Below are 16,062 nucleotides of genomic sequence, written 5' to 3' on the forward strand. Positions count from 1 at the left end.
GGTAACATGAACCTGTAGTCCCAGCCACTCAGGAGGCAGAGGTTGCAGTGAGCCAAGATCGTGCCACTGCACTTCAGCTTAGGTGACAAAGCAAGAGTCTGTCTCAAAATAAAATTATATAAAACTAGAAAAGAGACGGACGCGGTGGCTCGCGCCTGTAATCCCAGCACTTTGGGAGGCCGAGGCAGGCGGATCATGAGCTCAGGAGATCAAAACCATCCTGGCTAACATGGTAAAACCCCATCTCTACTAAAAATACAAAAAATTAGCCAGGCGCGATGGCGGGCCCCTGTAGTCCAAGCTGCTCGGGAGGCTGAGGCAGGAGAATGGCGAACCCCAGAGGCGGAGCTTGCAGTGAGCCAAGATTGCGCCACTGCACTCCAGCCTGGGCAACAGAGCGAGACTCCGTCTCAAAAAACAAACAAACAAACAAACAAAAACACTAGAAAAGAAAATCAAGGGTCTCCTCTCTTGGCTTTGGAGCCCCCTTCCCTCTGTCTCTGTAAGGGGAGCTTCTTCCTTTCTTCTCCTTTCTTTATTTCTTTTTTTTTTTTGAGACGAAGTCTCACTCTTATACCCCAGGCTGGAGTGCAGTGGTGTGGTGTGATCTAGGCTCACTGCAACCTCCACCTCCCGGGTTCAAGCAATTCTCCTGCCTCAGCCTCCCGAGTAGCTGGGATTACAGGGACCTGCCAACACACCCGGCTGATTTTTGTATTTTTAGTAGAGACGGGAGTTCACCATGTTGGCCAGGCTGGTCTCAAACTCCTGACCTCAGGTGATCCGCCTGCCTTGGCCTCCCAAAGTGCTGGGATTACAAGCGTGAGCCACCATGCCCGGCCTCTTCTCCCTTCTTTCTTGCCTATTAAACTCTCCACTCCTTAAAACCAAAATAAAATAAAATAAGATAAAATAAAAATCAATGAACTGGTTCAGCTGGCTACCAACAGTAGAACCAAAACAATTAAGACCCTCGAGTCTAGAAAAGGCCAAAAAGGAATGTGATAAAGCATACAAATACCATCTAATTCTAGAATAATTGAACCCATTAATATCTTCAAAATTTGAACCATAAAAATGTAGGCGGAATTAAAAGAATCAGCTAACCTTTATTGAGCTAGCACTCATTGTCAAGCACCGTGCTATAACACATTTAATTTAAAAGATGTAATACTTTGGCAAGTAGCAAACTTATGGAATCATTATTCCAAAAATGTGCTTTAAATTTTCAAAAATTACAGATTATGGGTCAGGCACTGTGGCTCACGCCTGTAATCCCAGCACTTTGGGAGGCCAAGGCAGGCGGATCACAAAGTCAGGAGATCGAGACCATCCTGGCTAACACGGGGAAACCCTGTCTCTGCTACAAATGCAAAAAATTAGCCAGACGTGGTGATGGGCACCTGTAGTCCCAGCTGAGATCGTGCCACCGCACTCCAACCTGGGCGACAGAGCAATACTCCATCTCCAAAAAAAAAAGAAAAAAAAATTACAGATTATGCATCCCTTATTTGAAATGCTTGAGATCAGGAGTGCCTCAAATTTCAGATTTTTTTTTTTAATTTTGGCATATTTACATAATGTGATATCTGGGGGATGGGACACAAGTCTAAACACAAAATTCAAAATTCGATTATGTTTCACATACATCTTACACACATAGCCTGATGGCAATTCTTTTTTATTTTTGAGACAAAGTCTCGATTTTTCACCCAGGCTGCTGTTCAGTGATGCAATTTCAGCTCACTGCAACCTCCGCCTCCTGGGTTCAAGTGATTCTCCTGCCTCAGCCTCCAGAGTAGCTGAGATTACAGGTGCCCGCCACCACGTCTAGCTAATCTTTTTGTATTTTTAGTAGAGTCAGGGTTTCACCATCTTGGCCAGGCTGGTCTTGAACTCCACTCACCTCAGCCTCCCAAAGTGCTGAGATTACAGGCATGAGCCACGGCGCCTGGCCACTTGATGGCAATTTCATACAATATCTTTATTTGTATTTATTTATTTATTTTTTTATTTTTTGAGACGGAGTCTTGCTCTGTCGCCCAGGCTGGAGTGCAGTGCCCTGATCTCGGCTCACTGAAGGCTCCGCCTCCGGGTTCATGCCATTCTCCTGCATCAGCCTCCCAAGTAGCTGAGACTACAGGCGCCCGCCACCATGCCCGCCTAATTTTTTGTATTTGTAGTAGAGACAGGGTTTCACCGTGTTAGTCAGGATGGTCTCGATCTCCTGGCCTCGTGATCCACCCACCTCGGCCTCCCAAAGTGTTGGGATTACAGGCGTGAGCCACCACGCCTGGCCAATTTTATACAATATTTTTAATAATTTTGTGAATGAAACAGAGCCTGCGTTAACTACTAATCTGTGGGATATTTTCACTTATGCCATCATGTTGGCTCAAAAATTTTCAGATTTTGGAGATTTGGGGTTTCAGATTTTCAGATTAGGGATATTCAACCTATAATACCTTAGGCAAAAAAAATGGGTTAGTTAATTGTTAAAGAAGCAGATTTAGAAGGATGCTTCTAATTTCAACTTTCTACCCTAAGCTAAGTCCCCTCTACAACATTCTGAATAGGTGGTTGACTAACTTCTTAATACCTTCCTCAATAGGAACTCACATTTTACTCTTTACCCACACCATACATTAGTACCCATGAGGAATGTTCTGGCTTCTTCTCTAGCCTTCTGAGAGTTTATCAGAGAGGATAATTATAATCATCCACAATACATCTCTCAATGTCACTCTAAGTCATGGGTCTGATTCAACATGGCAATTCTGACCTTCTTCAGAGAAGCAAGTTTGGGTTGAGTATCACTCATTACCCTAAATACCATATTCCTTGCAGGTAACCTGAAACCAACTCTAAATGCAAGGTCATCTCTAAGCTGAGTGTAAATGGAAAAGTAGCTCTTGTTTACAGCAACAAAAACTCCTGAGGCAAGATGACTGAGTTGATCGTTCGGGGCTTTGGAGTATGCATTGTGAAATCATACAACTCTCTCTGGAATTCTTTTTTCTTTTTTTAATTTAAACTTGCTTTTCTTTTCTTTTCTTTTCTTTTCTTTTCTTTTTTGAGACAGAGTCTCACTCTGTTGCCCAGGCTGGAGTGCAGTGGCGGGATCTCCGCTCACTGCAACTTCTGCCTCCTGGGTTCAAGCGATTGTTGTGCCTCAGCCTTCCGAGTAGCAGCTGGGATGACATGTGCACACCACCATGCTCGGCTTTTTTTATTTTTAGTAGGGACGGGGTTTCACCACGTTGGCCAGGCTGGTGTCAGAACTCCTGGTCTCAAGTGATCTGCCCGCGCCTGTCTCCCACGGTGCTGGGATTACAGGAGTGAGCCACCCCGGCCGGCCTCTCTCTGGAATTCTACGTGAACACATGTAAAAGAAATATGCCAAATTTACGTGAAATGCTTAAGAATTAACTATTGTGGGGCCGGGCGCGGTGGCTCACCCCTGTAATCCCAGCACTTTGGGAGGCTGAGGCGGGTGGATCACAAGGTCAGGAGATCAAGACCATCCTGGCTAACATGGTGAAACCCCGTCTCTACTAAAAATACAAAAAATTAGCTTAGCGTGGTGGCGCACGCTTGTAGTCCCAGCTACTTGGGAGGCTGAGGCAGGAGAATGGCGTGAACCCAGGAGGCAGAGCTTGCAGTGAGCCAAGATGGAGCCACAGCACTCCAGCCTGGACGACAGAGCAAGACTCCGTCTCAAAAAAAAAAAAAAAAAAAAAGAATTAACTATTCTGGCCGGGCACGGTGGCCCACGCCTGTAATCCCAGCACTTTGGGAGGACCAGGCAGTCAGATCACATGAGGTCGGGAGTTAGAGACCAGCCTGACAAACATGGAGAAACCCCATCTCTACTAAAAATACAAAATTAGCCGGGCGTGGTGGCCCATGTCTGTAATCTCAGCTACTCGGGAGGCTGAGGTAGGAGAATCACTTGAGCCTAGGAGGCGGAGGTTGCAGGTGAGCCGAGATTGTGCCTTTGTACTCCAGCATGGGGAACAGAGGGAGACTCCATCTCAAAAAAATAAATAAATAAATAAATAAAATTAACTGTTCTGTAGTTTTTTGGGTTTTTGTTTTCTTTCGTTTTGTTTTTTGAGACAGGGTCACCCTCTGTCACCCAGACCAGTGTGGAATACAGTGTTTTTGGCTCACTGCAGCCCCGACCTTGGGGCCTCAAGTGATCCTCCCACCTCAGCCTCTGGAGTAGCTGGCACTATGGGTACCAACCACCAACCCTGCTAATTTCTGTTTTCCTTTCTTTCATTAACTTTTTTTTTTTTTTTTTCAGACGGAGTCTCGCTCTGTCGCCCAGGCTGGAGTGCAATGGCAGGGTCTTGGCTCACTGCAACCTCCACCTCCCTAGTTCAAGCAATTCTGTCTCAGCCTCAGCCTCCCGAGTAGCTGGGATTACAGGTGCCCGCCACCACGCCTGGCTAATTTTTTGTATTTTTAGTAGAGACAGCGTTTCATCATGTTGGCCAGGCTGGTCTTGAACTCCTGACCTCGTGATCCACCCACCACGGCCTCCCAAAGTGCTGGGACAGGCATGAGACACCACGCCCGGCCTAATTTCTTTACTTCTTTGTAGACATGAGGTCTTGCTATGTTGCCTAGCCTGGTGTCAAACTCCTGGGCTCAAGCAATCCTCTCACCTCGGCCTCCCAAAGTGCTGAGATTAAAGACCTGAGCAACTGTGCCCAGCCTGTAGTTATTTTCAAAGACAAAAACAACACTTTGAAACTAAGCACATCGCTGCTAATATAGCCACCAGAAAACTAAACAAATTATTTCCGACCCACTCTAAATTCATTTTTGTGTGTCCTGAAAATCCAATGTCTAAAATGTGGCAAGATGCTATGTTTGAATAAGGACAAGTGTCAGGCTGCGCGCAGTGGCTCACGCCTGTAATCCCAGCACTTTGGGAGGCCACGGAGGGTGGATCACAAGGTCAGGGGTTCGAGACCAGCCTGGCCAACATGGTGAAACCCCGTCTCTACTAAAAATACAAAAATTAGCCAGGCGTGGTTGTGGGCGCCTGTAATCCCAGCTACTCAGGAGGCTGAGGCAGGAGAATCGCTTGAACCCAGGAGGCGGAGGTTACAGTGAGACAAGAACACGCCACAGCCACTGCACTCCAGCCTGGAAACTCCATCTCAAAAAAACAAACAAACGAAAAATGGACAAGTGTCACATGATTGCAGGGAAGGACATTGGAACTAGTAATGAAAAAGGAGTAATACTGGCTGGGCGCAGTGGCTCACACCTGTAATCCCAGCACTTCGGGAGGCCAAGGAGGGCGGATCACCTGAGGTTGGGAGTTCAAGACCAGCTGGCCAACATGGAGAAACCACGTCTCTACTAAAAATACAAAATTAGCCGGGCGTAGTGGCACATGCCTGTAATCCTATCTACTCGGGAAGCTGAGGCAGGAGAATCACTTGAACCCGGGAGGCAGAGGTTGCGCTGAGCCGAGATCGCGCCACTGCACTCCAGCCTGGGCAACAAGAGCAAAACTCAAAAAAAAAAAAAAATTATCTGGGCATGGTGGCATGTGCCTGTAGTCCCAGTACTCGGGAGGCTGAGGCAGGAGAATCACTTGAACCCAGGAGGAGGAGGTTGCAGTGAGCTGAGATTGTGCCACTGCACTCCAGCCTGGCGACAGAGCGAGACTCCGTCAAAACAAAACAAAACAAAAAAAAAGGAACAATATCTGTCACCCAGGCCAGAGTGGGGAGGGATAGCATTAGGAGATATACCCAATATAAATGACGAGTTAATGGGTGCAGCACACCAACATGGCACATGTATACATATGTAACAAACCTGCACATTGTGCACATGTACCCTAGAACTTAAAGTATAATAACAAAAAAAAATAATAATAATATTGGCACTTTCTGGGGACTTAAAAAAGTAGGCCGGGCGCGGTGGCTCAAGCCTGTAATCCCAGCACTTTGGGAGGCTGAGGCGGGCGGATCACGAGGTCAGGAGATCGAGATCATCCTGGCTAACACGGTGAAACCCCATCTCTACAAAAAATACAAAAAAAAAAAAAAATTAGCTGGGCGTGGTGGCGGGAGAGTAGTCCCAGCTACTCGGGAGGCTGAGGAGGAGAATGGCGTGAACCCGGGAGGCGGAGCTTGCAGTGAGCCAAGATCGCGCCATTGCACTCCAGCCTGGGCGACAGAGCGAGACTCCATCTCAAAAAATAAAAATAAATAAAAATAAAAGTTAAAAAAAAAAAAGTAAAAATGAGTACGAGATTTTCTGAAATTTTCTAACCCCAAAATATTTATTTAATTTTTTTTTTGAGACGGAGTTTCTCTCTTGTTGCCCAGGCTGGAGTGCAATGGCACGGTCTCGGCTCACTGCAACTTCCGCCTCCCAAGTTCAAGCAATTCTCCTGCCTCCCAAGGAGCTGGGATTACAAGCATCTGCCACCACGCCCAGCTAATTTTTGTATTTTTTAGCAGAGACAGGGTTTCACCATGTTGGCCAGGTGGGTCTCAAACTCCTGACCTCAGGTGATCCGCCCGCCTCCACCTCCCAAAGTGCTGGGATTACAGGCGTGAGCCACCGCGCCCAGCCCAAAATATTTATTTATTCCACACTGTATTATAATTTTTGAAGACTGTGTAGTCGTTTTATTTTTTATATATTTATTTATTTATTTATTTTTTAGTGAGACATAGTCTCACTCTGTCACCCAGGCCGGAGAGCAGTGGTGCGCTCTCGGCTCACTGCAACCTCGACTTCCGGAGCTCAAGCGATCCTCCCACTTAAGCCTCCGGAGTAGCTGGGACCACAGGCAACTAGCTCCACCACGCCCAGCTAATTTTTGTCATTTTTTGTAGAGACAGGGTTTCACCATGTTGCCCAAGCTGGTCTGGAACTCGAGCTAAAGAGAGGCCGAGGAGGCCGCTCACTTTGGGAGGCCGCCTGTCTCGGCCTCCCACAGTGCTGGCATTACAGGCATAAATCACAGCGCCCGCCAGAAAACTAACAAAATTAGGCAGGCGCAGTGCCACGCACCTGTAGTCCCAGCTACTCAGGAGGCTGAGCTGAGAGGATCGAGTTTGCAGTGAGCTGAGATCCCGCAATGCACTCTCACCTGGGCAACAGAGGGAAACTCTGTTCCCCCAAAAAAATAAAATAAAAAAGAAATTTCCACTCTAAACTACAGTTTTGTTTAAAACGGGGGGAAAAAATCCAAGTTAAAACTTTATTATTACTTGAGGCCAAAACTCCTTGATATCCCCTTTATTTCTTCTCATGCATTCAGTGGGTGATCCAGAGCGCTACAAGATGTAATGAGGTCAACAAGTAAATTACGCAGAAACACTGAGGGAAGTATCCAGAGGAGATGAAATTCTAAGTCACAGACTGGAGACTATTATGTAGATGTTTGAGGGAGCGATGGGATCAGAGTTATTTAGAGTCATCCCGCTACAGTCCGGTGGACTTTGGCTTAGGGCAAGACCAAAATACTGCCCCCACAATAAACCCAATGAAGCTGAGTAGAAGCTACCTATTCAATGTATTTGCTGAAGTAAATAGGAACCCAAAAAAAATCACTTAAGTAAGATATTAAATATACATCCTTGATATAAGGCTCTCAAATTAGGAGATGGTGCAACCATTGAATAAGTTTCCCCCGCCGGGCGCAGTGGCTCACGCCTGTAATACCAGCACTTTAGGAGGCCAACGCGGGCGAATCACAAGGTCAGGAGATCAAGACCATCCTGGCTAACACGGTGAAACCCCGTCTCTACTAAAAACACAAAAAAATTAGCCTGGTTGGGCCAGGCGCAGTGATTCACGCCTGTAATCCCAGTACTCTGGGAGGCTGAGGATGTCGGATCACCTGAGGTCGGGAGTTCGAGACCAGCCTGGCCAACATGGTGAAACCCCGTCTCTACTAAAAATACAAAAATTAGCTGGGCGTGGTGGCGGGCGCCTGTAGCCCCAGCTACTCGGGAGGGTGAGGCAGGAGAATCGCTTGAACCCAAGAGGCGGAGGTTGCGGTGAGCTGAGATCGCGCCATTGCACTCCAGTGTGGGCAACAAGAGTGAAACTCCGTCTCAAACAACAACAACAACAACAACAACAAAATTGGGTGGTGTGGTGGCACGCGCCTGTAGTCCCAGCTACTCGGGAGGCTGAGGCAGGAGAATCGTTTGAACCCGGGAGGCGGAAGTTGCAGTGAGCCGAGATCGCACCACTGCACTCCAGCCTGGGCGACAGAGTGAGACTCCGTCTCAAAAAACAAATAAATAAATAAATAGGGTCCCCAAATGCACTTTGGTAACTATTATAAGAGGCAAGGAGGAAGAAGATAATCCCTCAAGACTAGAATTATGTCTGGCAGTCTCTTTTCCTAAAACCCGTCTTGATTGGCCTAAACAGACACCAATCAAGGCCCCATCTGTGTCTACTAGGAAGTGGTTTTGAGATTTCTCTCATCTTGAGAGAATCCAGGGCTGCGCCTGCTCTGCTGTCTAGGTCAAGACTTCACCCTCTTGTCTGGTGGATCATCCTCCAAAGACCCTCGGGTTGGGATTTTGCCATCATCTCTCCTGCCCCTCAATTAGATAACACCTGGCCAATTTCTGTCATTTCAGAAAGCGGGAACACCCTAAGCATCTTTACTCAACGATCTCTACTTCTCTCAAAAAGATAGGTTTCTCCATCCCCTGACCGAGCTGGTTACTTTGTTCTCCACCTAGACATCAAGAGGCACCTAGACACCTTCCATCCCCTCAGGTTTGGACGCTGCTCTTTCGTACTTCAGGAGGCTCTAGGAGTCTTCCTACAACGCGCTCATCTGTGGGGAGACCTGGGCCTGCTCACTTCCCCTTAGAGCTCCTCTTCCTTCCCTGCCTTTGGAAAAAAACCTGCCCTTTTTTCCCTTGTTCTGAGTGGCCAAGGCCTCTACCGCGCCCCTCGGGATAAGCTGGACTCTGCTCTCCTCAGAAGAACCCACTCTGTACTCTTGCTCTCCCGCCAAGGCTCCGAGAGGGTCTCCTCCCAGGCGGGCATCCGGGCTTCCAGCACCTATCGTCCCCCTCCCACTGGGCAGGACCCAGGCCTCCAACCAGCTCCTCATCCAAGGGCCCGGTGCTCCCCGGACCCCGCCTTTGGGGATACCCCAGGCTCCCCGGACCCCTCGATGGGGTCCTGGGCACCTGGGCCTCTCAGTCCGGAGTCACTCCGGCCCCTCCTGGCCCCTGAGCCGAGTACTTCCGGGACCCTCGGTCCGGGGGCGCCGGGGCCCCCCCAGTGGTGGACTCGCCGGTTCCCGCCGCCCTGGTCTGGGGCCCGAGCCCCGGCGGCGCGGCCGGCTGCGCTGGGGGCGGCCCGGCTGCTCGGGCGGACCCAGCGGCAGCGTCCCCCCACCCCCCCGCGGCGCCGCGACGTCCGCTCGCTCCCCGGCGGCGGCGGCGGCACGCACAGGGCGTGGGGAGGCGCCCGCGGAGGCAGCAGCCCCCCGCCCCCTGCGCGCCCGCCCGCCCTCGCCGGCCGCCGCGCGGCCCCCGCGCCCGCCCCCCCGCCCCTACCCCACCCCGCGCCCGCGCCCGCGCGCCCACCCCTCCCCCTCCTCACCGTCTCCGTCGGGCGGGCGGGCGGCGAGCGGCCAGGGCGGGCGGGCGACGGAGCATGCGCAGAGGCCGCCACGGCAGCTACCGCCACCGCCGCCGCCAGGCCGGGCTTCAACACTTCCGGCCGCCGCCGCCGACGAGCTGGCGCCTTAAAGGGGACGCGTCCCTATTGCCGGCCCCACCGAGGATTAACCTTAGCCAAGGGATTTGGGCCTTACCTAGGCAGAATTCTTTCGCCCTTGAAAATCAGTGTTGGAAAGGTCGCTAGAGACCCCAGTAACTCTCCTTCCCGCACTCATAGATGAGGAAAATAGGCCCTAAATGAAAGAATCACCTCAACCACAATTGAGGGCCAAGCTAGCTTTCTCGACTCCTCTGGAGGACTCTACTCCATTTACCTCCCCAAATCCTGTTTTATGAAGTTTACATCTTATCAGACCCTTCAAGTTACAATCCAGCTATCAGTTTGCAATCAGAAGATCTGCATAGATCAGTAACTGGTCACGAGTCCTTGAGCAAGCCCTAAGCATTGTCTGACCCGTGCCTGTTTGCCAAGTTTTTCCTGCTTGTGAGTTTCTGGGTTGAAGTCTTGACTCCCCTGCTGGAAGTGTAAACGACTCTGGAGGAATTTCCTGACAGCTCTAAACCTGTTTCCGATAAGACATAATGTGAGTGCTAAAGAAGGTGATACCTGCATGAAAAGTGCTTCAGAGAGTTCCTGGGGTCAGTAATAGTAATTAACAAGTATTAAGACCTTTATTTATTTATTTATTTATTTGTTTATTTATTTTTTTAGACAGAGTCTCGCTCTTTGGCCAAGCTGGAGTGCAGTGGCGCGATCTCGGCTCACTGCAGCTTCAGCCTCCTGGGTTCAAGTGATTCTCCGGCCTCAGCCTCCCGAATAGCTGGCACTAGAGGCGCGCGACACCAGGCCCGGCAATTTTTTTTTTTTTTTTTTTTTTTTTGTATTTTAGTAAAGACAGGATTTCACCATGTTGGCCAGGATGGTCTCAATATCTGACCTCATGATCCACCCGCCTGGGCCTCCCAAAGAGCTGGGATTACAGGCGTGAGCCACCGCGCCCGGCCGTATTAAGACCTTTCTATGGCCAGGTGTGGTGGCTAACGCCTGTAATCCCAGCACTTTGGGAAGCCGAGGCGGGCAGATCACTTGAGACCAGGAGTTCGAGACCAGCCTGGTCAACATGGTGAAACCCCGTCTCTACTAAAAATACAGAAATTAGCCGGGCGTCGTGGCACGCGCCTCTAGTCCCAGCTACTCAGGAGGCTGAGCCAGGTGAATCACTTGAACCAGGGAGGCGGAGGTTGCAGTGAGCCGAGATCAGGCCATTGCACTCCAGCCTGGGCAACAGAGTGAGACTCTATCTCAAAAAACAAACAAACAAAAAGACCTTTCTATGGCCTATGGCTTGGTGAAGATGCTTCTGTCTTGTATAATCCTCACAGCAACCCTACTAAGTTTCTCTTTTTTTTTTTTTTGAGACGGAGTCTTGCTCTGTCGCCCAGGCCGGAGTGCAGTGGCGCAATCTCGGCTCACTGCAAGCTCTGCCTCCTGGGTTCACACCATTCTCCTGCCTCAGTCTCCTCAGTAGCTGGGACTACAGGCGTCCGCCACTATGCCTGGCTAATTTTTTTGTATTTTTTAGTAGAGACAGGGTTTCACCGTCTTAGCTAGGATGGTCTCGATCTCCTGACCTTGTGATCCGTCCGCCTCAGCCTCCCAAAGTGTTGAATTACAGGCGTGAGCCACTGCGCCCGGCCCTTCTTTTCTTTTCTTTCTTTTTTTCTTTTTTTTTGGTGGGGGGGACCGGTCTGGGTTGATCTCCCAGGCTGAGTGCAGTGGCGGGATCTCGGCTCACTGCAGCCCCAGCCTCCAGTGCTCAAGCAGTCCTCCTGCCTCAGCCCCCGGAGTAGCTGGGACCACAAGCAGGAACCACCATGCCTGGCTAATTTTTACATTTTTAGTAGAAATGGGGTTTTACCATGTTGCCCACTCTGGTCTCTAACTCCTGGGCTCAAGCAATCCTCCTGCCTTGGCCTCCCAAAGTGCTGGGATTACAGGTGTGAGCCACCATAATTGTTTGTTTATTGATTGATTGATTTGGAGACGGAGTCTCGGTCTGTGCAGTGGTGCGATCTTGGCTCACTGCAACCTCAGCCTCCCAGGTTCAAGCGATTCTCCTGCCTCAGCCTCCCGAGTAGCTGGGACTACAAGCACGAGCCACCACGCCTGGTTAATTTTTTGTATTTTTAGTAGAGACGGGGTTTCACCGTGTTGGCCAGGATGGTCTCGATCTCTTGACCTCATGATCTGCTGCCTTGGCCTCCCAAAGTGCTGGGATTACAGGCATGAGCCATCGCGCCCAGCCAATTTTTGTATTTCTAGTAGAGACAGGGTTTCACCATGTTGGCCAGGATGGTCTCAATCTCTTGACCTCGTGATCCTCCTGCCTCAGTCTCCCAAAGTGCTGGCATTACAGGCGTGAGCCACCGTGCCTGGCCATTTATTTTTATTTAGTTATTTTGGAGGATAGAGTCTCCTCCTGGGCACAAGTGATCCTCCAACCTTGACTTCCCAAGTAGCTGAGACTATAGGCTTGCACAACCACGCCCAGCTCCTTTTTGTATTTTTCATGGAGCTGGGGTTTCACCATGTTACCGAGGCTGGTCTCAAATTCCTGAGCTCAAGTGATCCACCCACCTCGGCCTCCCAAAGTGCTGGGATTATAGTCGTGGGCCACCATGCCTGGATGATAACTGATTTTTTTTTTTTTTTTGGAGATGGGGTCTCGCTCTGTCGCCAGGCTGGAGTGCAGTGGCCCTACAATCTCAGCTCACTGCAGCCTCTACCTTCTGAGTTCAAGGGATTCTCCTGCCTCAGCCTCCTGAGTAGCAGGGATTACAAGCATGTGCTGCCACACCTGACTAATTTTTGTATTTTTAGTAGAGACGGGGTTTCACTATGTTGGCCAGGCTGGCCCCAAACTCATGACCTTAGGTGACCCACCCGCCTCGGTCTCCCAAAGTGCTGGGATTACAGGCCACTGTTCCTGGCCTATAACTGATTTTTTTTTTTTTTTGAGACAGAGTCTCACTCTTGTCGCTCAGGATCGAGTGCAGTGGTGCCATCTCGGCTCACTGCAACCTCTGCCTCCTGAGTTCAAGTGATTCTCCTGCCTCAGCCCCGGAAGTAGCTGGGATTACAGGTCCCCACCACCACACCTGGCTAATTTTTGTATTTTTAGCAGAGACGTCGTTTCACCGTGTTGGGCAGGTTGGTCTCAAACTCCTAACCTCAGGCGATCCGCCTGGAGCCACCACTCCTGGCAACTGATTTTTTAAAAGACAAAAACTTCAAGCATCATCTGGTCTCTCCTCCAGCCTGGAGCAGTGTCTCTGGCTGTCCACCGACTCTCCATACTCCACATGCCCGCAACTGAATTTGTTTCTTTCCCCACCCACCTTAGATGTCTTCAACAAACCTGCTTCTGTCCCAGTGTCCCCCACCTCAGGGAATGTTGCCCTCATCTCTCAGTCACCTCCCAAAGACCCCTAGAATATCACCTCTTCTCTAACCCCCACTGGTCCAGATCATCATCATCTGCCTCTGTCACAGCCAGAGCCTCCTAATTGGTCTCCCTACTTCCTGTCTTGCTGCCTTTGAGTCTTCATTCTTAATTCTTTTAGTGGCCTCCTATCCCCTTTAAAAAAAATTGCTTGTGAACTCCCCATCATGGTCTATAGGACCTGGCACTGGGATCCTTTCTTGACTTTCTTTCTTTCTTTTTTTTTTTTCGAGACGGAGCCTTACTCTGTCACCCAGGCTGGAGTGCAGTGGCGCAATCTCGGCTCACTGCAACTTCTGCCTCCCAAGTTCAAGTGATTCTCCCACCTCATTCTCCCAAGTAGCTGGGACTACAGGCACACGCCACCACACCTGGCTAATTTTTATATTTTTAGTAGAGATGGGGTTTCACCACGTTGGCCAGGCTGGTCTCGAACTCCACCTCAGCTTCCCAAAGTGCTGGGATTACGGATGTGAGCCACTGCGCCTGGCCTTGACTTGCCTTCTTTATGTCTCTCTAGTCCAGCCACACTGGCCTTCCTAAAGTTCCTCCAACACATGGATTTCACAGCCTTTCCCTGTTTCGCCAGGCCGGGCACCCTCTTCCTCTGGATCTTCAGCTGCCTCCTTTGCATCTCCCAGGTCCCAGCTCCTCAGCATGGTCTTCCCTGTTCTCATTGTCTCAAGCTGTGCCTTCTCCCCAGACACTCTTACCTCCTTTATAGCCCTTACCCATTCCTGACATATCTTGTCCCCGTCTGTATCCACAGTTCCCTCCCCTCCCCTCCATACATATATACCCTGCAATGGAACCTCTGTGAAAGCAAGGACAAACTCGATTTTATTCACGGTAGGACTCCCCCAGCTCCTAGAACATTGCTTGATACCTAGAGAGCACTCAAAAAATATTTGAAAGCCTATTAAGGACTGCCTGTGTTTTTGTATCTACTTCCCCACCCCCCACAGCTTACCCCACCCTTCTGCATCCACATTCTCAGAAGCCAGAAGCCACTAACAGATGGAGAGTGAATCAGAAAAGGAGGCAGAGAGAGAAAGGGAGGAAATTCTGCCAGTTGGTGCAAAAAAAAAAAAAAAGACTAGGATGAATCTAGATGCAGCAGTCAGGTGTATCACCTCCTCCTCCACCTCACCGCACCCCTACCCTCACCCAGGGTCCACCACCACAACCAAAACAAAAGGCAAGGCCGGTTGCGGAGACTCACAGCTGTAATCCCAGCACTTTGGGAGGCCAAGGCGGGTGAATGGCTTGAGTCCAGGAGTTTAAGGCTGCAGTGAGCCATGATCAGGCCACTGCACTCCAGCCTACATGACTCTGTCTCGAAACAACAACAACAATAACAAACCTTCCACTGACGCTTACCACCCACTCACCTTACAGAACTCAGAGCCCAGTTGGTGCTGCCTCCCTTGTCGTAGGACCTTCATTCCTTTGTTAAGGCTCTCTGTGGGCCTCAGTCTACTTATCTGTGATGGTGACCATTATGCAACTAAACTTAAGGCTGATGAGACAGAAATAATTTGATAAAGGCTTATTGGAAGGCAAATGTGAGAATTGACCCAGGAAGACACACCAGCAGAGTTGGGCGTGTTCCCGAGTCTGTCCCAAGGACAAAGGTTTTTACAGGAAAGTTTAAAACAAGGGCGTGGGGTCCTCATACCAGAATTGTCCTCTTTTTTTCTTCCTTTTCTTTCTTTTTTTTTTTTTTTTTGAGACAGAGTTTCACTCTTGCCCAGGCTGGAGTGCAATGGCATGATATCAGCTCACCAAAACCTCCGCCTCCCAGGTTCAAGTGATTCTCCTGCCTTAGCCTCCTGAGTAGCTGGAATTACAGGCATGCACCACCATGCCCGGCTAATTTTGTATATTTAGTAGAGATGGGGTTTCTCCATGTTGGTCAGGCTGGTCTCGAACTCCCGACCTCAGGTGATCCACCTGCCTTGGCCTCCCAAAGTGCTGGGATTACAGGCCTGAGCCACCGTGCTCGGCCTTTTTTTTTTTTTTTTTTTTGAGACGGAGTCTCATTCTGTTGCCCAGGCTGGAGTGCAGTGGCGCGATCTCAGCTCACTACAACCTCTGCCTCCCAGGTTCAAGCGATTCTCCTGCCTCAGCCTCCCAAGTAGCTGGGACTACAGGTGCATGCCACCATGCCGGGCTAATTTTTTGTATTTTTAGTACAGACAGAGTTGCACCGTGTTAGCCAGGATGGTCTCAATCTCCTGATCCACCCGCCTTGGCCTCCCAAAATGCTGGGATTACAGGTGTGAGCCACAGCGCCTGGCTTTTTTTCTTTTTTTTGGAGACAGGGTCGGCCGGGCGCGGTATCTCACACCTGTAATCCCAGCACTTTGGGAGGCCAAGGCGGGTGGATCAGGAGATCGAGACCATCCTGGCTAACACAGTGAAACCCCACCTCTGCTAAAAATACAAAAAATTAGCTGGGCGTGGTGGAGGGCGCCTGTAGTCCCAGCTACTGGGGAAGCTGAGGCAGGAGAATGGCGTGAACCTGGGAGGCGGAGCTTTCAGTGAGCCCAGATCGCGCCACTGCACTCCAGCCTGGGTGACAGCGAGACTCCGTCTCAAAAAAAAAAAAAAAAAAGAGACAGGGTCTCACTTCGCTGCTCAGGGTAGAGTACAATGGTGCAATCATAATTCACTATAGCCTGGAACTCCTGGGCTCAAGGGATCCTCCAACCTCAGCCTCCAGAGGTGCGCTTCAGTTAATCTTAAAAAAGTAAATAAATTAGCGTCCTATTTAGTGTCCCACAGGTTACACATTGATCAGTACAACAATTTGAGAAATTTACAATGAGATTTTTTGCTAGTATGTTCCTATT

At 49.9% G+C, this 16,062-nt stretch overlaps 1 protein-coding gene across 6 annotated transcripts in view; it reads right to left on the minus strand.

The window, feature by feature from the left end:
* GMEB1 (glucocorticoid modulatory element binding protein 1) overlaps positions 1 to 10,859 on the minus strand; it is a 50,513-nt gene extending 39,654 nt beyond the window's left edge. The window contains exon 1 of one of the 6 annotated variants that reach the window (XM_034959550.3): positions 9,625 to 10,859. The gene's annotated coding sequence lies outside the window, so the exon portion shown is untranslated. Of the gene's footprint in view, positions 1 to 7,253; positions 9,298 to 9,624 lie in introns of those variants that run through there. The other 5 variants (XM_034959552.3, XM_034959546.3, XM_034959554.3 and 2 more) reach the window with 5 other exon arrangements.
* Between the last annotated feature and the right edge of the window lie 5,203 nt (positions 10,860 to 16,062).

Source organism: Pan paniscus, chromosome 1 (genome assembly GCF_029289425.2).
Source record: "Pan paniscus chromosome 1, NHGRI_mPanPan1-v2.0_pri, whole genome shotgun sequence".
NCBI lineage: Eukaryota > Metazoa > Chordata > Mammalia > Primates > Hominidae > Pan > Pan paniscus.